Raw genomic sequence first — 22,263 nt, 5'->3', positions numbered from 1 at the left:
ACTAGGTGTAGTAAAATGTGTGGCTAGCCCCCTGGGAAGTAATGTAAATCCTGAATTTAGCCAGGTGTATCAGGCCAAATCTGACTCCTGCCTTGTGAAGGTGGGCTTTTACATCTTTATATGCAGCTCTGGGAAGTCTGGGAAGATTTGGATCCGCTTGTCATTGTAGTTCAACTGTCCTCTTTCGCGGGAGGTCCAAATAATTTTCTCTTTGGTCTGGAAGTAATGTAAGTGGAGCAGAATTACTCTGGAAGGGCGACCGGGCTGTGGTTTTGCCGCTAGAGTGCGATGAGCCCTGTTGATGACAGGGCCTGTCAAACGTTTCTCTGCCGATGACTTCTTGCAGGAAAGAGGCCATGAACTCGGTAGAATTGTGCCCTTCCGTCCCTTCTGGGATTCTGACCACACATATGTTCTGTCTCCGGGAACGGTTTTACTGTTAATCTAGACTACTGTTAACCATTAGCTTCACATTCTCAGAGGTAAAATCTTCGTTTTTGGCCTCGTTTTTGGCCTCCAATCTGGTAAACCGCTTATTGATGTTGATCAACAATGTTTCCAAATGTATTTTTTTGGCTTGTGTCGTGATAGTTTTTGTAGTGTTGCCATAGTTGACTGGACTTCTGTCATTATTTCAGGTCGTAGAATTGACACAGAGGAACAAAGTTCGTTCATGAAATCAGAGCGTAGTGTAGCCATTTCTGCGTGGATGGTGACTAGCATCTCCATAACGTTAGCATCCACCATCTTGTTGCTAGTCTTCTTGTTTATCATTTTGTCTTGTTTTCCAGGTTCCACATATCCAACAATGCCACACAAATGTTGCTAGAGCCAGTAGGTGTGCAGAGGGTGTTCAACTACACAAAATTGGATGCAGCGCATCAGTAATATTAACAAGAATGACGCAAAGCACTGGCCTTTTGTAGATCAACAAACACAATTTCCATACAGTTTTGGTATTGTTTTATGTATTGTTGAGCTGCCTAATTTAATCTGCTTTATGTGTTTATGTGTTATGTGTATTTCATAACAATGTTTGTCTGTCAGCAGCTGGCTGGTAATGGGTGGATTAGGTGGTTTATTATCGCTAAGCGCAAGACACAACTGAGTGAACCAACCAGTGACATGCTTACCAGGGTGTTGGACAGTGTCTGATTTGGTCCACCATAAGCATTTTTAGTTAAGGTTAGGGTTCGGGTTGTGCCATAACCCTTTCCCTAATTCTAGCTTCATGCCCACATCAACCCTAACCTTAGCTTCAACCACAACTCTAAGCTTAGCTTTATGTATGTACAGTATGTATGTGTTTAATAAGGATGATGTCAACTGCTGTCTTCTGTGTGGTAGTGGTATACTGAGACAACTTGCTAGAACATGATTAGGCAGGCAGGCTTTTGCTCCAACACACACACACACACACACACACACACACACACACACACACACACACACACACACACACACACACACACACACACACACACACACACACACACCTTCAGGCACCTTGTTGATTGCTGGCCAACTTTCTACTCTATGACCATTGATCTGCATGGTGCCAGTCAGCCATAGGTGAGGTTGATATTCCATTTGAAGTTCAGTTGTATGTTTCCAGCTTCCTGACGGTTCTGGTATGCTCTCCACTCGCTCTTCTCAGTGTTCGTTTTTTTTTTCAATCACTCTGGCTCATTTTTCAGATGTAAATCATATATTTCCAAAATTAAGTACAAAACTTTAAACTGATAACACTTATAATGCCCCCCTATCTTATGTTCAGAACCTTTGATTGTGCATTCATTAGAGTTTCACACATATTCCACCACGGACTCATTCATCCAAAATCAAAGTGTTCTGTAAAATACCATAAGCAATTTTTGTTTATTCACGAATACATAGGATAATGAAAGGCTCACCATTTAGTCATTTGAACCACTTAGTTTTTTTTCAATTGCTAACAAGCATCAGTCACGACTGAAGTCACTTTTTCAAAACTCTTCAGTCTGCATTACAAACATGCATCTTGGCCCAACAGTTAATCTCACCTCAAACCACTTCATACATGTCTCAAAATAAACTTGTTTGACCATAACACTGGCAACAACTCCCAATCAGAAAGCATACATTGTCACTCATAATACACTGAACTAAAAATCCCAAACAGGGAGCCTTACATAAATTATGAATTTCTCTTTGAAGTTTGAATGATTTTTCACATAAATCATTATAGAATAAGAACATCTTCTCACTTTATTGACCGTACTAAAGTATATGTAACAAGAATTCATCAGAAATGCAGCAATTTGCTTCAATAGCCGTTCTATATATTTTGTGGTCAACCATGGGGTGTTGGGTTGAGCATGCAGAGATTAACACAGAGACAGGAAGGTTTTAGTCCGTAAACAACTTTACTAGGACATAAAATAAACATAACAACGAAAATCACGTAGGTTTGGCTCAGTCCTTCTCCGCTTTTGCTCTGTGCCGGTCTCTCCCTGTCCTACTGCGCGGTGTGCCACAGTGGTCCTTTTATTTGGTCTCCACCGCTGGTTGGCACTTTCCCCTAATTACCTCCATTTGGCGCTATCCGTGTTGGGATGCCCAGCTCATGTACTCCCAGCAGAGGGAGGCAACGTCGCATCACGTACCTCCCATCTATTACCATCCCCCGGAGTAGACCTCCTGGGATACCACACTTTGCATATAGTAATGTACTTGTGAAAAATAAAATGTTGAAACAAAAAACGAATTCCTGAAATTCCAGGGCTGCAATAATAATTACAACAACAAAAAACAACAACATGTATAGTATAATCACTCAAAATGTACAGTAATGTGAGGGTTCTAGTTCTCCCTCTCTCCTGCATTTGACCACAAGTTCTCATCAACATCACATCTTATGTCTTCTCTGGCGATGCATCTTGGAAAGTATCTTCTGGAATGTTTAATCCAACACTGGCAGTCTTCAGGAGAAGTGTCTCCACACCCTGGCAGTCTTCAGGAGAAGTGTCTCCACACCCGTGTTCATGGCATCCAGTAAAGACATCTGGTCATGTGGATGTTGGTCATAAACCTTCCACCTCCACGCAGAGAAAAGCTCCTCTATGGGGTTTAGGAAGGGGGAGTATGGAGGCAGGAATAGTACTGACATCCTGCGATGTGCAGCAAACCAGTCTGTGACTGCAGCAGAGTGGTGGAATGCCACATTATCGCATACAACAACAAAGGTAGGGAATTTCTTGCCCCTCTCCTCTGCTGGCACAAGTTGATTATGCAGGTCATCCAGAAAATAAATGAGCCTCTGTATTGTAGGGGGAAATGAGTGGTTTGTGTAACATCAAACCATCATTGAGCAGTACTGCACACATTGTGATGTTAGCTCCTCTCTGGCCTGGGACATCCACGGTTGCTCTCTGTCCAATCACATATCTTCCCCTGCGGCGTGTTTTTGCCAGTTTGAATCCACATCATCCACAAAGATGAATATATGTGCAGTTTGCCTGCCTTCCATCTCCATTACTCTCTAAAATACAGTAAATCCACAGTTTTACAGTACTTGACATTATGCTTAGTTGTGTATGTACCCCGTTGGGTTATTGAACAGACATCTTACCTGGACATACTGATACCAGAGTTCTTTCACACGTTCACCGTTTCTCTCAAAGGGTACAACTGCTTCATCCTTATTTGATGTTTCTCTAGGACTCTGGCCATTGTCGTTGTGCTGACTGTATTCACATTCCCAAAAGTGATATTGTCTGTCAGCACTCTGTTTCAAATTTCCCACAGTTGTATTGCATTGTTGACAATTACCATGTCAACAATGCCAATTTCCTCTGCATCTTATAATATTCTGCCTCTCCATCCTGTGGGAGGCAACCTACTGAAAAACGCAAGACAAGACAATCAATATATTTCAAAATGTCAGTACATGTAAAAATGTGAACATACTGTATTGTACTGTAATATGTAGTTAAATGATCATTGAAGGATGCACATCTCACCTGTTGTTTTGCTGCAGACGCTGCAGATTTGGTTGCACCCTTAAACCAGCCTCTCCTTCGTCCTCCACACATTCTCCCTCTCCCTGCCACTCTTCTTTCCCCACCAACCTGTCTTCCTTGATCCATGTTTCCAAACTAAATCATTCTGAAGCCGTCCTCTTTTGTCTGTTTGGTAACTAGAATAAAAACAGGACACTTGGGTAGGCTTTCAGATGAAATTTCAGTCAGCTGGGTTTGGAATGATTAAATATTCTCCTGAGATTTTCTATATGTTTCAATCTGGTTACTGCATAAATGCACAACATTTGCCATCATTCTGCTTTGAATGTGTATTTAACAGTTTTGGAAACAGTGTATTAGCATTTGAAAACGTGCTGCAAATATATAGTTTTGCAGGTGGTGGAATATGAATGAGAAAAGAGTTCATGGATTTCGGAGAATGTGGTCATTGAATGCATTTTGTGTGGAAGCAATGAAAAATGATTCACAGTTTGGTCCATATACACTTATGTGTCTCCAATAGCAAAGTAATAGAGGATACACATTTCAAAACGGTTCTTTTTGAAGTGCTGCATAGAAAGAATAGTAGATGGTAAAAAAAAAATCTATACAGTATTTGACTATAACTTGGAAAGCACTTTTTTTTCATCTAATGGCAGGAAGTCTGAAGTTTACATACACTTAGGTTTGAGTCATTAAAACTCGTTTTTCAACCACTCCACAAATTTCTTGTTAACAAACTATAGTTTTGGCAAGTCGGTTAGGATATCTACTTTGTGCATGACACAAGTCATTTTTCCAACAATTGTTTACAGACAGATTATTTCACTCATAATTCACTGTATCACAATTCCAGTGGGTCAGAAGTTTACATACACTAAGTTGATTGTGCCTTTAAACAGCTTGGAAAATTCCAGAAGATGTTGTCATGGCTTTAGGAGCTTCTGATAGGCTAATTGACATCATTTGAGTAAATTAGAGGTGTACCTGTGGATGTATTTCAAGGCCTACCTTCAAACTCATTGCCTTTTTGCTTGACTTGGGAAAATCAAAATAAATCAGCCAAAAATTGTAGACCTCCACAAGTCTGGTTCATCCTTGGAAGCAATTTCCAAACACCTGAAGGTACCACGTTCATCTGTACGAACAATAGTACGCAAGTATAAACACATTGGGACCACGCAGCCATCATACCGCTCAGGAAGGAGACATGTTCTGTCTCCTAGAGATGAATGTACTTTGGTGAGAAAAGTGCAAATCAATCCCAGATCAACAGCAAAGGACGTTGTGAAGAGGCTGGAGGAAACAGATGGAAAAGTATCTATATCCACAGTAAAAACGAGTCCTATATCGACATAACCTGAAAGGCCACTCAGCAAGGAAGAAGCCACTGCTCCAAACCTCCATAAAAAAGCCAAACTTCAGTTTGCAACTGCACATGGACAAAGATTGTACTTTTTGGAGAAATGTCCTCTGGTCTGAGGAAATAGAACTGTTTGGCCATAATGACCATTGTTATGTTTGGAGGAAAAAGGGGGACGCTTGCAAGCCGAAGAACAGCATCCCAACCATGAAGCACGGGGGTGGCAGCAGCATGTTGTGGGGTGCTTTGCTGCAGATGGGACTGGTGCACTTCACAAAATAGATGACATCATGATGGAGGAAAATGATGTGGATATATTGAAGCAACATCTCAAGACATCAGTCAGGAAGTTAAAGCTTTGTCGCAAATGGGTCTTAAAAATGGACAATGACCCCAAGCACACTTCCAAAATTGTGGCAAAATGGCTTAAGGACAACAAAGTCATGGTATTGGAGTGGTCATCACAAAGCCCCGACCTCAATCCTATAGAAAATTTGAGGGCAGACCTGAAAAAGCGTGTGCGAGCAAGGAGGCCTACATATCTGACTCAGTTACACCAGCTCTGTCAGGAGGAATGGGCCAAAATGCACCCAACTTATTGTGGGAAGCTTGTGGAAGGCAACCCAAAACATTTGACCCAAGTTAAACAATTTAAAGGCAATGCTACCAAATACTAATTGAGTGTATGTAAACTTCTGATCCACTGGGAATGTGATGAAAGAAATAAAAGCTGAAATAAATCATTCTCTACTATTATTCTGACATTTCAAATTCTTAATTCCTAACTGACCTAAGACAGGGAATGTTTACTAGGAATAAATGTCAGGAATAGTGAAAAACTGAGTTTAAATGTATTTGGCTAAGGTGTATGTAAACTTCCAACTTCAACTGTAGTTATCCATTTTGAGCAGTTTGAATAAGTTACAGTTCATTTTATTGTTAACAAATGACAAGACAAAGAAAAGTGAATATTGCATTTTGAAAAGAAGATATATTTATTGAATATTGAAAGAGGGATTTGGTGCAGTGAACAAGTTACTTTGTTTGTTTTAATCAGTCAACTGAAAATGCACTTAGAGTTTTGAAACATCTCAATGATCTGTTTTGAGCTTAGAAAGGGGAATGTATTCAACTGGTAACCCAAACCCTCTGAATCAGAGCGGTGAGGGGGGCTGCTTTAACACATCCATGGCACCCGGGAACATTGGGTTAACTGCCTTGCACAGCAGATTAATGACAGATTTTTACCTTGTGAGCTCAGGGATTCGATCCAGCAACCTTTCAGTTACCAGCCCAACACTCTAACCACTAGGCTACCTGCCACCCCATGTACCACATACTTGTGAAAATTGCACTAAAGGGATAGAAAAATTTGTTCAACCAATAAATATACATTTTAGATGAAACTCATAAACCCATGTAGAGTCGCTTGCCCGAGTTCCTGCTATTAAATGCTTGAGTTTGAATAAAAGGAAGCCATTGTTTAATGATCAATAAATATTTTTTTAGAACATGCTGTAAAGTTCAAATTGCAGAGCGTTATGTGTTTCTTATTATAATTTATCATATTGCTTTAGAAACAAGTTTCAAAACAACACCTGCTTGACAACTGCCACTGCTACACAGACAAAGATATATTTATCTTAAACTCGTCGATTGAACCCCTTGTCATAATAGAAGAAAATAAATATTTGAGTGCAAATAAATATCTTGCAACGACCAAATAAAACACCTTAATTTTGGTGAGATGTAAAAGACAAGCGACATAAAAATATTTTTTTGAAAACGTACAGTATGTGCTTCTTTTTAAATAATCATACCAATATACATGACATGTTAATGATGTATTCTACAGCTGTTTGCCTTAATAAAAATACATTTTGGAATACTCTTTCATTTGTTGGTTCACTTTGAACAACTTCATGATACTACTAAAAACTATTTTGTTTATCCACATTTTTATTGTTTAGCCGTAAAATCCAGAACATTAAAACAACAACAATTACAGGGTGAATGGCTCAAAGGCATCAGTTCTTTACAATGAACAAACAAAGATATCAAATGTTTTAAAAGCATATGTTTGGGAAGCAACTGAAAGTCAATACGGTGACAAACTGTATCTCGTTAAGCTGTGGTAGCAAACACCCTACACCCTCAACAGATGCACATGATGGATGAAGGGCTGGGGACCACTGCACTGACTGACAGGAAGACTCAGGGCTTCAGTGAGGGCTTAGTAGCTTAATGATTCATGCTATGATAAATAACATCAAAGGGAATTCATTCTTTATTACAATTTTTAAGAGGGAATAAGACATGTAGTTTGAAGACACTTTCATGTTTTTCTTGTTCAATGCCCTTCTAAAATAAAGGAATTTATAGCGTGTTTATGAAGACCTACATTCTTATCATTGTTATGTGAACAGATAGTCTCAGATTATGATAATGTGGCAGCTACATCTTGAGTCTATTGAACCTCATTTGCTATTATGTTGGAAAAATTAAGATACATTTGTGAATTTAAATAGTCTCTCTCTGAACAATATTTTCTTTAAATATACGCACTGATCCACTGAATAGTTAATTAAAACATACAAGCAACTAATAATACGTGATCATGTATGCCTGCTTGATATACAATACTTTACAAAAGATTTGAATAGCTGGCAAACGTTCGTTCGTTCAATGTAGTGAAGAGTCAAGACACACCTGTGTGGCCATGAAAGTGACTTGTTAAGACAAATACAGCAAAGATTTGACATCACAATGTTTTCTTTGCAAATATCTTTGGAAAATGCCAAAAGACAACTCCGTTCTGATTCATCAAACAAAAATATTATGGATTTAAAATACACATTCTGTTTTATTTACTTCAGCAGAACCATAAATTGAGAAAAGTATGCTGCCCCCTGGTGGTTATATGGAAGTGAACGTGATGAGAGCAATACTGCATAAAATGTATTGCAGCAGGCTATGCTTCCAGACAGCAAACAAATGACAACCCAGGACACTTCACCTAGTGACTATCTTAGAAAAGAACCGGCAGCATTAATGTCTTCACTCATGCTGCCAAACATACCCTCGTAAAACTGACTATCCTACCAATCCTGGACTTCGGCGCTGTCATTTACAAAATATCCTCCAACACTCTACTCAGCAAATTGGATGCAGTCTATCACAGTGCCATCCGTTTTGTCACCAAAGCCCCATATACTACCCACCAATGTTCTCGTTGGCTGGCCCTCGCTTCATATTCGTCGCCAAACCCACTGGCTTCTGGTCATCTATAAGTCTTTGCTAAGTAAAGCCCCGCCTTATCTCAGCTCACTGATCACCATAGCAGCACCCACCCGTAGCATGCGCTCCAGCAGGTACATTTCACTGGTCACCGCCATGAACCAATTCCCCCTTTGGCCGCCTTTCCTTCCAGTTCTCTGCTGCCAATGACTGGAACGAATTGCAAAAATCACTGAAGCTGGAGTCTCATATCTCCCTATACTATCTTTCAGCTGTCAGAGCTTGTCACAGGTCATTGCAGCTGTACATAGCACATCTGTAAATATCCCATCCAACTACCTCATCCCCATATTGTTTTTTTGTTTGTTGCTCCTTTGCACCCCAGTGTCATGTTTGTCATTTATTATCATGTCTTGTCCCTGTGCTCCCCATTCTATTCGTTTCCCTCTGCTGGTCTTTTTAGGTTCTTTCCCTCTTTCTATCCCTCTCTCTCCCCCTCCCTCTCTCACTCTCTCGCTCTCTCTTCTCTCTATCGTTCCGTTCCTGCTCCCAGCTGTTCCTATTCCCCTAATCATCATTTAGTCTTCCCACACCTGTTCCCGATCCTTTCCCCTGATTGGAGTCCCTATTTATTCCTTTGTGTTCCGTTCCTGTCCTGTCGGTTCCTTGTTTAGTATTCACCGTGCTGTGATTGTGTTTCGCCCTGTCCTGTCGTGTTTTTTGCCTTCATCAGATGCTGCGTGTGAGCAGGTGTCTCTGTCAACTACGGCCTGCGCCTACCCGAAGCGACCTGCAGTCTGTGGCCGCTTCTCTTGTTATTCCCCTCTACAGACTAGAGGATTTCTGTTATTCCCTGTTTGGACTTGAATAAACTCTGTTTCTGTTAAGTCGCTTTTGGGTCCTCTATCACCAGCATGAAAGAAGGAACCGACCCAGGAATGGACCCAGCGACTTCAGACGCTCGTTACACTGCCGTCAAGATCCAAGGAGCCATGCTCGGCAGACACGAGCAGGAATTGTCTGCTGCTCGCCATGCCGTGGAGAACCTGGCCGCTCAGGTTTCCGACCTCTCTGGACAGTTCCAGAGTCTACGTCTCGTGCCACCTGTTACTTCCTGGCCTGCCGAGCCTCCAGAACCTAGGGTTAATAACCCATCTTGCTGCCTCTAGTGAGTGGAACGAGCCGGCGCTGCTCGCTCGTTTTCTGGAGGGACTCCACGCAGTGGTTAAGGATGAGATTCTCTCCCGGGAGGTTCCTTCAGATGTGGACTCTTTGATTGCTCTCGCCATCCGCATAGAACGACGGGTAGATCTTCGTCACCGGGCTCGTGGAAGAGAGCTCGCATCAACGGTGTTTCCCTGCTCCGCATCGCAACCATCTCCCTCCTCTGGCTTTGAGACTGAGCCCATGCAGCTGGGAGGGATTCGCATCTCGACTAAGGAGAGGGAACGGAGGATCACCAACCGCCTGTGCCTCTATTGCGGAGTTGCTGGACATTTTGTTAATTCATGTCCAGTAAGAGGCCAGAGCCCATCAGTAAGCGGAGGGCTACTGGTGAGCGCTACTACTCAGGTCTCTTCATCTAGATCTTGTACTACTATGTCGGTCCATCTACGCTGGACCGGTTCGGGTGCTACATGCAGTGCCTTGATTGACTCTGGGGCTGAGGGTTGTTTCATGGACGAAGCATGGGTTCGGAAACATAACATTCCTTTCAGACCGTTAGACAAGCCTACGCCCATGTTTGCCTTAGATGGTAGTCATCTTCCCAGTATCAAATTTGAGACACTACCTTTGGCTCTCGCAGTGTCTGGTAACCACAGTGAGACTATTTCTTTTTTGATTTTCCGTTCACCGTTTGCACCTGTTGTTTTGGGTCATCCCTGGCTAGTATGTCGTAATCCTTCTATTGATTGGTCTGGTAATTCTGTCCTATCCTGGAACGTTTCTTGTCATGTGAAGTGTTTAATGTCTGCCATCCCTCCCGTTTCTTCTGTCCCTACTTCTCAGGAGGAACCTGGCGATTTGACAGGAGTGCCGGAGGAATATCATGATCTGCGCACGGTCTTCAGTCGGTCCCGAGCCAACTCCCTTCCTCCTCACCGGTCGTATGATTGTAGTATTGATCTCCTTCCGGGGACCACTCCTCCTCGAGGTAGACTATACTCTCTGTCGGCTCCCGAACGTAAGGCTCTCGAGGATTATTTGTCTGTGTCTCTTGACGCCGGTACCATAGTGCCTTCTTCTTCTCCGGCCGGGGCGGGGTTCTTTTTTGTTAAGAAGAAGGACGGTACTCTGCGCCCCTGCGTGGATTATCGAGGGCTGAATGACATAACGGTTAAGAATCGTTATCCGCTTCCCCTTATGTCATCAGCCTTCGAGATTCTGCAGGGAGCCAGGTGCTTTACTAAGTTGGACCTTCGTAACGCTTACCATCTCGTGCGCATCAGAGAGGGGGACGAGTGGAAAACGGCGTTTAACACTCCGTTAGGGCATTTTGAGTACCGGGTTCTGCCGTTCGGTCTCGCCAATGCGCCAGCTGTTTTTCAGGCATTAGTTAATGATGTTCTGAGAGACATGCTGAACATCTTTGTTTTTGTCTATCTTGACGATATCCTGATTTTTCTCCGTCACTCGAGATTCATGTTCAGCACGTTCGACGTGTTCTACAGCGCCTTTTAGAGAATTGTCTCTACGTAAAGGCTGAGAAGTGCTCTTTTCATGTCTCCTCCGTTACTTTTCTCGGTTCCGTTATTTCCGCTGAAGGCATTCAGATGGATTCCGCTAAGGTCCAAGCTGTCAGTGATTGGCCCGTTCCAAGGTCACGTGTCGAGTTGCAGCGCTTTTTAGGTTTCGCTAATTTCTATCGGCGTTTCATTCGTAATTTCGGTCAAGTTGCTGCTCCTCTCACAGCTCTTACTTCTGTCAAGACGTGTTTTAAGTGGTCCGGTTCCGCCCAGGGAGCTTTTGATCTTCTAAAAGAACGTTTTACGTCCGCTCCTATCCTCGTTACTCCTGACGTCACTAGACAATTCATTGTCGAGGTTGACGCTTCAGAGGTAGGCGTGGGAGCCATTCTATCCCAGCGCTTCCAGTCTGACGATAAGGTTCATCCTTGCGCTTATTTTTCTCATCGCCTGTCGCCATCTGAGCGCAACTATGATGTGGGTAACCGTGAACTGCTCGCCATCCGCTTAGCCCTAGGCGAATGGCGACAGTGGTTGGAGGGGGCGACCGTTCCTTTTGTCGTTTGGACAGACCATAAGAACCTTGAGTACATCCGTTCTGCCAAACGACTTAATGCCCGTCAAGCTCGTTGGGCGTTGTTTTTCGCTCGTTTCGAGTTTGTGATTTCTTACAGTCCGGGTAGCAAGAACACCAAGCCTGATGTCTTATCCCGTCTGTTTAGTTCTTCTGTGGCTTCTACTGATCCCGAGGGGATTCTTCCTTATGGGCGTGTTGTCGGGTTAACAGTCTGGGGAATTGAAAGACAGGTTAAGCAAGCACTCACGCACACTGCGTCGCCGCGCGCTTGTCCTAGTAACCTCCTTTTCGTTCCTGTTTCCACTCGTCTGGCTGTTCTTCAGTGGGCTCACTCTGCCAAGTTAGCTGGTCATCCCGGTGTTCGAGGCACTCTTGCGTCTATTCGCCAGCGCTTTTGGTGGCCGACTCAGGAGCGTGACACGCGCCGTTTCGTGGCTGCTTGTTCGGACTGCGCGCAGACTAAGTCGGGTAACTCTCCTCCTGCCGGTCGTCTCAGACCGCTCCCCATTCCTTCTCGACCATGGTCTCACATCGCCTTAGGCTTCACTACCGGTCTGCCTTTGTCTGCGGGGAAGACTGTGAGAGCCGCCAATAAACGCAGGATTAAGAGTCCAAGGTATTGTTGCGGCCAGAGAGTGTGGCTTTCCACTCGCAACCTTCCTCTTACGACAGCTTCTCGTAAGTTGACTCCGCGGTTCATTGGTCCGTTCCGTGTCTCCCAGGTCGTCAATCCTGTCGCTGTGCGACTGCTTCTTCCGCGACATCTTCGTCGCGTCCATCCTGTCTTCCATGTCTCCTGTGTTAAGCCCTTTCTTCGCACCCCGTTCGTCTTCCCTCCCCCTCCCGTCCTTGTCGAGAGCGCACCTATTTACTAGGTACATAAGATCATGGACATGCGTTCTCGGGGACGGGGTCACCAATACTTAGTGGATTGGGAGGGTTACGGTCCTGAGGAGAGGAGTTGGGTCCCGTCTCGGGACGTGCTGGACCGTTCACTCATCGATGATTTCCTCCGTTGCCGCCAGGATTCCTCCTCGAGTGCGCCAGGAGGCGCTCGGTGAGTGGGGGGGTACTGTCATGTTTGTCATTTATTATCATGTCTTGTCCCTGTGCTCCCCATTCTATTCGTTTCCCTCTGCTGGTCTTTTTTAGGTTCTTTCCCTCTTTCTATCCCTCTCTCTCCCCCTCCCTCTCTCACTCTCTCGCTCTCTCTTCTCTCTATCGTTCCGTTCCTGCTCCCAGCTGTTCCTATTCCCCTAATCATCATTTAGTCTTCCCACACCTGTTCCCGATCCTTTCCCCTGATTGGAGTCCCTATTTATTCCTTTGTGTTCCGTTCCTGTCCTGTCGGTTCCTTGTTTAGTATTCACCGTGCTGTGATTGTGTTTCGCCCTGTCCTGTCGTGTTTTTTGCCTTCATCAGATGCTGCGTGTGAGCAGGTGTCTCTGTCAACTACGGCCTGCGCCTACCCGAAGCGACCTGCAGTCTGTGGCCGCTTCTCTTGTTATTCCCCTCTACAGACTAGAGGATTTCTGTTATTCCCTGTTTGGACTTGAATAAACTCTGTTTCTGTTAAGTCGCTTTTGGGTCCTCTATCACCAGCATGACACCCCAGTATCTCGACTTGCACATTCGTCTTATGCACACTTATCACTCCAGTGTTAATTACTAAATTGTAATTACTTCGCCAATACGGCCTATTTATTACCTCCCTAATCTAACCTAATTTGCAAACACTGTATATTGAATTTTTCTATTGTGTTATTGACTGTACATTTGTTTATTCCATGTGTAACTCTGTGTTGTTGTTTGTGTCGCACTGCTTTGCTTTATCTTGGCCAGGTCGCAGTTGTAAATGAGAACTTGTTCTCAACTGGCCTACCTGGTTAAATAAAGGTGAAATATATATATATTTTTAAATAACCTTTGACCTGTGAGATTTTTCTGTTAGTCACAGCTTCAGTCATTACACAAGGTGTATCTCGAGCAGCCAAAGAGCAGTACTTGTGTCTGACCCAGCCAGAATATGACCACACCTCAGTGAATCACCAGTACATCCCCCTCCCTCAGCCCAAAGTGGGTCTTGTGCTTGTCAAATAGCTGTGTAAGGGAGCGTACGTACATGGTGTGGTAATGGTTCACTTCTTCTTGGCTGGGTAAACTGATCTTGGGCATCTCCATGGGTTTTCCAACTGAAAGACAAAATAATTTCCTAACCAGATGACAGTCTCAGTGTTACTCACCCTAAAATAGATCAAAATGCACTTGAATTCTACACTGAACAAAAATATAAATGCAGCATGTAACAACTTCAATTATTTTACTGAGTTACAGTTCATAGAAAGTAATCAGTCAACTAAAATAAATTCATTATGCCATAATCAATGTATTTCACATGACTGGGCAGGAGTTTTTGCCCACAAAATGGCTTTATTACAGACGACCCCACAGGTGGAGAAGCCGGATGTGGAGGTCCTGGGCTGGCGTGGTTACACGTGGTCTGTGGTTGTGAGATCAGTCAGATGTACTGCCAAATTATCTTAAACAATGTTGAAGGTGGCTTATAGTAAAGAACTGAACATCCAATTATCTGGAAACAGCTCTGTTGGACATTCCTGCGTCAGCATGCCAATTGCACGCTCCCTCAAAACTTGAGATATCTGTGGCATTGTGTTGTGCGACAAAACTGCACATTTTAGAGTGGTCTTTTATTGTTCCCAGCACCTGTGTAATGATCATGGTGTTTAATCAGCTTCTTGATATGCCACAACTGTCAGGTGGATGGATTATCTTGGCAAAGGAGAAATGCTCACTAACAGGGATGTAAACACATTTGTGCACAGAATTTGAGAGAAATAAACTTTCTGTGTGAATGGAAAATTTCCGGGATCTTTTATTTCAGCTCATGAAACATGGGACCAACACTACATATTGCATTATATTTTTGTTCGGTATAGATTAGATCCAAGGCCATTCTCCACATACATAACTTAGTGGCACTTTGTTTTAGGGGAACAGAAATTACTGAGAAATGACATGGTTAAATGGTAATTACATACCAATACCTTTACAGAACACCCCTTGTATTTCTAGGGAATATGGTAAGCTTACCAACTGAGTTGATGGGTTTGGAGAAGGGAACCAGGCCCCAGGTGTCAGGGGAGAAGAGGCCCCGGCCTCTGTAGCCCCCTCTGGATCAGCCTCCACCAAGATCCCTCATTCAGAATCAGCTTCTTATACACATCATTCTCCCCAAACGAGTACTCAGGCACCAGGTCAGCCCTGGTAGACAATAACACAATAAGACACAACACAACATAGTCAGTCTCACCTCCAGATGATCAGTGTGACAGTCTGTTTAAAGTGTATCTGCTTGGATCAATGTGTCATGTTTTGTCTTAGATTGTCTTGTCATTATGCTTTCCCTTCTGTTCGTTTCCCCCTGCTGGTCTTATTAGGTTCGTTCCCTTTTTCTATCCCTCTCTCTCCCCCTCCCTCTCTCTCCTCTCTCTATCGTTCCGTTCCTGCTCCCAGCTGTTCCTATTCCCCTAATCATCATTTAGTCTTCCCACACCTGTTCCTTATCTTTTCCCCTGATTAGAGTCCCTATTTCTTCCCTTGTTTTCCGTTCCTGTCCTGTCGGATCCTTGTCTATTGTTCACCGTGCTGTGTCTATGTATTGCCCTGTCGTGTCGTGTTTCCCTCAGATGCTGCGTGGTGAGCAGGTGTCTGAGTCTGCTACGTTCAAGTGCCTTCCCGAGGCAACCTGCAGTTCTTGATCAAGTCTCCAGTCTGTTCTCGTCATTACGAGTAGTATTATGCCTTTTGTTTGTAAAGTAACTTTACTGGATTAAAAACTCTGTTTTCGCCAAGTCGCTTTTGGGTCCTCATTCACCTGCATAACAGAAGGATCCGACCAAGGAATGGACCCAGCGACTACAGATGCTCGTAACACTGCCGTCGAGATCCAAGGAGCCATGCTCGGCAGACACGAGCAGGAATTGTCTGCTGCTCGCCATGCCGTGGAGAACCTGGCCGCTCAGGTTTCCGACCTCTCTGGACAGTTCCAGAGTCTTCGTCTCGTGCCACCTGTTACTTCCTGGCCTGCCGAGCCTCCGGAACCTAGGGTTAATAACCCACCTTGCTACTCCGGGCAGCCCACGGAGTGCCGCTCCTTTCTCGCCCAGTGTGATATTGTGTTCTCTCTCCAACCCAACACATACTCTAGCGAGAGAGCTCGGGTTGCTTACGTCATTTCACTCCTTACTGGCCGGGCTCGAGAGTGGGGCACAGCTATCTGGGAGGCAAGGGCTGATTGTTCTAACAATTACCAGAACTTTAAAGAGGAGATGATTCGGGTTTTTGACCGTTCAGTTTTTGGTAGGGAGGCTTCTAGGGCCCTGGCTTCCCTATGCCAAGGTGATCGATCCATAACGGATTACTCTATAGAGTTTCGCACTCTTGCTGCCTCTAGTGACTGGAACGAGCCGGCGCTGCTCGCTCGTTTTCTGGAGGGACTCCACGCAGTGGTCAAAGATGAGATTCTCTCTCGGGAGGTTCCTTCCAGTGTGGACTCTTTGATTGCTCTCGCCATCCGCATAGAACGACGGGTAGATCTTCGTCACCAAGCTCGTGGAAGAGAGCTCGCGTCAACGGTGTTTCCCTGCTCCGCATCGCAACCATCTCCCTCCTCTGGCTCAGAGACTGAGCCCATGCAGCTGGGAGGTATTCGCATCTCGACCAAGGAGAGGGAACGGAGGATCACCAACCGCCTGTGCCTCTATTGCGGATTTGATGGACATTTTGTCAATTCATGTCCAGTAAAGGCCAGAGCTCATCAGTAAGCGGAGGGCTACTGGTGAGCGCTACTACTCAGGTCTCTTCATCTAGATCCTGTACTACTATGTCGGTCCATCTACGCTGGACCGGTTCGGGTGCTACATGCAGTGCCTTGATTGACTCTGGGGCTGAGGGTTGTTTCATGGACGAAGCATGGGCTCGGAAACATGACATTCCTTTCAGACAGTTAGACAAGCCTACGCCCATGTTTGCCTTAGATGGTAGTCATCTTCCCAGTATCAGGTTTGAGACACTACCTTTAACTCTCACAGTATCTGGTAACCACAGTGAGACTATTTCTTTTTTGATTTTTCGTTCACCTTTTACACCTGTTGTTTTGGGTCATCCCTGGCTAGTATGTCATAATCCTTCTATTAATTGGTCTAGTAATTCTATCCTATCCTGGAACGTTTCTTGTCATGTGAAGTGTTTAATGTCTGCCATCCCTCCCATTTCTTCTGTCCCCACTTCTCAGGAGGAACCTGGCGATTTGACAGGAGTGCCGGAGGAATATCATGATCTGCGCACGGTCTTCAGTCGGTCCCGAGCCAACTCCCTTCCTCCTCACCGGTCGTATGATTGTAGTATTGATCTCCTTCCGGGGACCACTCCTCCTCGGGGTAGACTATACTCTCTGTCGGCTCCCGAACGTAAGGCTCTCGAGGATTATTTATCTGTGTCTCTTGACGCCGGTACCATAGTGCCTTCTTCCTCTCCGGCCGGGGCGGGGTTCTTTTTTGTTAAGAAGAAGGACGGTACTCTGCGCCCCTGCGTGGATTATCGAGGGCTAAATGACATAACGGTTAAGAATCGTTATCCGCTTCCCCTTATGTCATCAGCCTTCGAGATTCTGCAGGGAGCCAGGTGCTTTACTAAGTTGGACCTTCGTAACGCTTACCATCTCGTGCGCATCAGAGAGGGGGACGAGTGGAAAACGGCGTTTAACACTCCGTTAGGGCATTTTGAGTACCGGGTTCTGCCGTTTGGTCTCGCCAATGCGCCAGCTGTTTTTCAGGCATTAGTTAATGATGTTCTGAGAGACATGCTGAACATCTTTGTTTTTGTCTATCTTGACGATATCCTGATTTTTTCACCGTCACTCGAGATTCATGTTCAGCACGTTCGACGTGTTCTACAGCGCCTTTTAGAGAATTGTCTCTACGTAAAGGCTGAGAAGTGCTCTTTTCATGTCTCCTCCGTTACTTTTCTCGGTTCCGTTATTTCCGCTGAAGGCATTCAGATGGATTCCGCTAAGGTCCAAGCTGTCAGTGATTGGCCCGTTCCAAGGTCACGTGTCGAGTTGCAGCGCTTTTTAGGTTTCGCTAATTTCTATCGGCGTTTCATTCGTAATTTCGGTCAAGTTGCTGCCCCTCTCACAGCTCTTACTTCTGTCAAGACGTGTTTTAAGTGGTCCGGTTCCGCCCAGGGAGCTTTTGATCTTCTAAAAGAACGTTTTACGTCCGCTCCTATCCTCGTTACTCCTGACGTCACTAGACAATTCATTGTCGAGGTTGACGCTTCAGAGGTAGGCGTGGGAGCCATTCTATCCCAGCGCTTCCAGTCTGACGATAAGGTTCATCCTTGCGCTTATTTTTCTCATCGCCTGTCGCCATCTGAGCGCAACTATGATGTGGGTAACCGTGAACTGCTCGCCATCCGCTTAGCCCTAGGCGAATGGCGACAGTGGTTGGAGGGGGCGACCGTTCCTTTTGTCGTTTGGACAGACCATAAGAACTTTGAGTACATCCGTTCTGCCAAACGACTTAATGCCCGTCAAGCTCGTTGGGCGTTGTTTTTCGCTCGTTTCGAGTTTGTGATTTCTTACCGTCCGGGTAGCAAAAACACCAAGCCTGATGCCTTATCCCGTCTGTTTAGTTCTTCTGTGGCTTCTACTGATCCCGAGGGATTCTTCCTTATGGGCGTGTTGTCGGGTTGACAGTCTGGGGAATTGAAAGACAGGTTAAGCAAGCACTCACGCACACTGCGTCGCCGCGCGCTTGTCCTAGTAACCTCCTTTTCGTTCCTGTTTCCACTCGTCTGGCTGTTCTTCAGTGGGCTCACTCTGCCAAGTTAGCTGGTCATCCCGGTGTTCGAGGCACTCTTGCGTCTATTCGCCAGCGCTTTTGGTGGCCGACTCAGGAGCGTGACACGCGCCGTTTCGTGGCTGCTTGTTCGGACTGCGCGCAGACTAAGTCGGGTAACTCTCCTCCTGCCGGTCGTCTCAGACCGCTCCCCATTCCTTCTCGACCATGGTCTCACATCGCCCTAGACTTCATTACCGGTCTGCCTTTGTCTGCGGGGAAGACTGTGATTCTTACGGTTGTCGATAGGTTCTCTAAGGCGGCACATTTCATTCCCCTCGCTAAACTTCCTTCCGCTAAGGAGACGGCACAAATCATTATCGAGAATGTGTTCAGAATTCATGGCCTCCCGTTAGACGCCGTTTCAGACAGAGGCCCGCAATTCACGTCACAGTTTTGGAGGGAGTTCTGTCGTTTGATTGGTGCGTCCGTCAGTCTCTCTTCCGGGTTTCATCCCCAGTCTAACGGTCAAGCAGAGAGGGCCAATCAGACGATTGGTCGCATACTACGCAGCCTTTCTTTCAGAAACCCTGCGTCTTGGGCAGAACAGCTCCCCTGGGCAGAATACGCTCACAACTCGCTTCCTTCGTCTGCTACCGGGTTATCTCCGTTTCAGAGTAGTCTGGGTTACCAGCCTCCTCTGTTCTCATCCCAGCTTGCCGAGTCCAGCGTTCCCTCCGCTCAAGCGTTTGTCCAACGTTGTGAGCGCACCTGGAGGAGGGTGAGGTCTGCACTTTGCCGTTACAGGGCACAGACTGTGAGAGCCGCCAATAAACGCAGGATTAAGAGTCCAAGGTATTGTTGCGGCCAGAGAGTGTGGCTTTCCACTCGCAACCTTCCTCTTACGACAGCTTCTCGTAAGTTGACTCCGCGGTTCATTGGTCCGTTCCGTGTCTCCCAGGTCGTCAATCCTGTCGCTGTGCGACTGCTTCTTCCGCGACATCTTCGTCGCGTCCATCCTGTCTTCCATGTCTCCTGTGTCAAGCCCTTTCTTCGCACCCCCGTTCGTCTTCCCTCCCCCTCCCGTCCTTGTCGAGAGCGCACCTATTTACAAGGTACGTAAGATCATGGACATGCGTTCTCGGGGACGGGGTCACCAATACTTAGTGGATTGGGAGGGTTACGGTCCTGAGGAGAGGAGTTGGGTTCCGTCTCGGGACGTGCTGGACCATTCACTTATTGATGATTTCCTCCGTTGCCGCCAGGATTCCTCCTCGAGTGCGCCAGGAGGCGCTCGGTGAGTGGGGGGGTACTGTCATGTTTTGTCTTAGATTGTCTTGTCATTATGCTTTCCCTTCTGTTCGTTTCCCCCTGCTGGTCTTATTAGGTTCGTTCCCTTTTTCTATCCCTCTCTCTCCCCCTCCCTCTCTCTCCTCTCTCTATCGTTCCGTTCCTGCTCCCAGCTGTTCCTATTCCCCTAATCATCATTTAGTCTTCCCACACCTGTTCCTTATCTTTTCCCCTGATTAGAGTCCCTATTTCTTCCCTTGTTTTCCGTTCCTGTCCTGTCGGATCCTTGTCTATTGTTCACCGTGCTGTGTCTATGTATTGCCCTGTCGTGTCGTGTTTCCCTCAGATGCTGCGTGGTGAGCAGGTGTCTGAGTCTGCTACGTTCAAGTGCCTTCCCGAGGCAACCTGCAGTTCTTGATCAAGTCTCCAGTCTGTTCTCGTCATTACGAGTAGTATTATGCCTTTTGTTTGTAAAGTAACTTTACTGGATTAAAAACTCTGTTTTCGCCAAGTCGCTTTTGGGTCCTCATTCACCTGCATAACAAATGTAGCTTTCTGGTGTGGATCGTTTATGTATACCATGGGGACTTACCCTTGTTGCAGAGCCAGTTTCACAAAGCCCTTGCGGTTCTTTAGGGTGAGACAATGAACTCCTGGAGTACAGTCCAGAGATTCAGCTGCCCCTCCAACAGTAAGAATGACTGCATTCCCTGTCCCATTACACGACAGAATGAACTCCAGTGTGGCGCGATTCACAGGACAAATCCCTGAATAATAACAACAAATCACTCTTTTTAGGAGCAACATTTACGGAACTAGTCAATCATATCTATAAATGAAACATTTACTGTCCTTGAAGGGAAATTAATCTACAATGTATGTTCACGTTATAAACAATCACTCATTGTTTTAGTATGGGTTGAAACTAACCAGAGACCAGTGTCCTCACCTGCAGACATCAGGTACTCTCTGGCTAATGGCATGTGGAAGTTTCCAGCCAGGATAGCCACAAATGGTGTTATTCCAGGGGACTTGGCTGAAAAACCATTGGCTTCTGTTGCAAAATTACAAAGTGCTCCAAAACAAAAGATTCCATGTGGGTGGGAGCCAAGGATATAGTTCCGATTGGGCAACAAGTTGTGGGTCTTGATAAACTGGAGTCAGAAGATTGTTAAATATGAGACTCGACATTGAAATTATACTAAATATTAAATATTGGCCTTAACCACAGTTAATTTCCCTTTGGAATGTGACAAAGCAGTGTGCAGTTACTATCACTCACTCGGATAGGGAAGTAGTCTCGGTAGTAGGTCTAAACTGTCCAGTTCCTCACCCACGAGAACCTTCGGCCAGCTAGGAGTCAACACATCATATCATCAACAAAAAGATACAGTAAGTCTGAAGAACAACCAGTACTCCAGCTGTATTCTCTATAATGTAGCATTTAGCTTGCCTTGTTTGTGTGTGTTCCAATTATAGATGAGCCAGGTGGTGTATGAGGCCCACCAGTAGTCAGTCCAGAGGAGGTACAGCATCACCACAGAGCATATAGGGCCTGGTCCAACACAGAGAGGGGCACGAGGATGAAACACAGATTAACTTTGAATTGTCAAACATCCTATTGTTTTTTAAAATCTGATAAAATAAAAACATCTATACAAAAAAGCACACAAGTTTGAGAATCACAATTGACTATTTGTGTTGTGTCATAGCCAGTTAGAGGTTGTTCAACCCATTAACACTGTGGTGTAGTGTTTATGCCCTCTAGTACGCAACAGTTTTCCAAGAAGCCCAATAAAAGGCTGGCCATTTATATACTGTTCATAAATTAAAAACAAAAATCCAGTGCTTTAGCCATTTGACAGTGAAGTATATGGAGCTCAGCAGATAATCTCACCTAATGATGAGGAAGGAGACAATGAACTGCATGACAGAGAAGACCTGGACCTGGTTCTCCAGCCTGGGACACCAGGCCCAGTGCATAGAGAGCAGGGACTGCAGGGCCGACAGGAGGACGGAGCCAGTGCCTGGAACACGTCACATTAGGATTGATAAACTTAAATGTCAACACTTTGCTACTTAATTAAGAGTGAAGATACTGGAATGGATGTATTGATCTTACCTCGCAAGACACAGGTGTATGCTGCAAGAATTGTCTTCTTAACTACAAAATTGAACATAGAAAGCCAGAAATGTTAGCTGTCAAAGGGCAATAAAACGAGTTCTCTCTTTTACAACCCATGACATC

At 45.2% G+C, this 22,263-nt stretch overlaps 1 pseudogene; it reads right to left on the bottom strand.

Annotated features, from left to right (window-relative positions):
* Positions 1-13,483: 13,483 nt before the first annotated feature.
* On the bottom strand, positions 13,484-22,263 carry LOC123992695 (annotated as a pseudogene).

The sequence above is a fragment of the Oncorhynchus gorbuscha genome, linkage group LG13 (genome assembly GCF_021184085.1).
Source record: "Oncorhynchus gorbuscha isolate QuinsamMale2020 ecotype Even-year linkage group LG13, OgorEven_v1.0, whole genome shotgun sequence".
NCBI lineage: Eukaryota > Metazoa > Chordata > Actinopteri > Salmoniformes > Salmonidae > Oncorhynchus > Oncorhynchus gorbuscha.
Note: the sequence above shows the minus strand (reverse complement) of the source record. Positions and strands in the feature narration are given on the sequence as shown.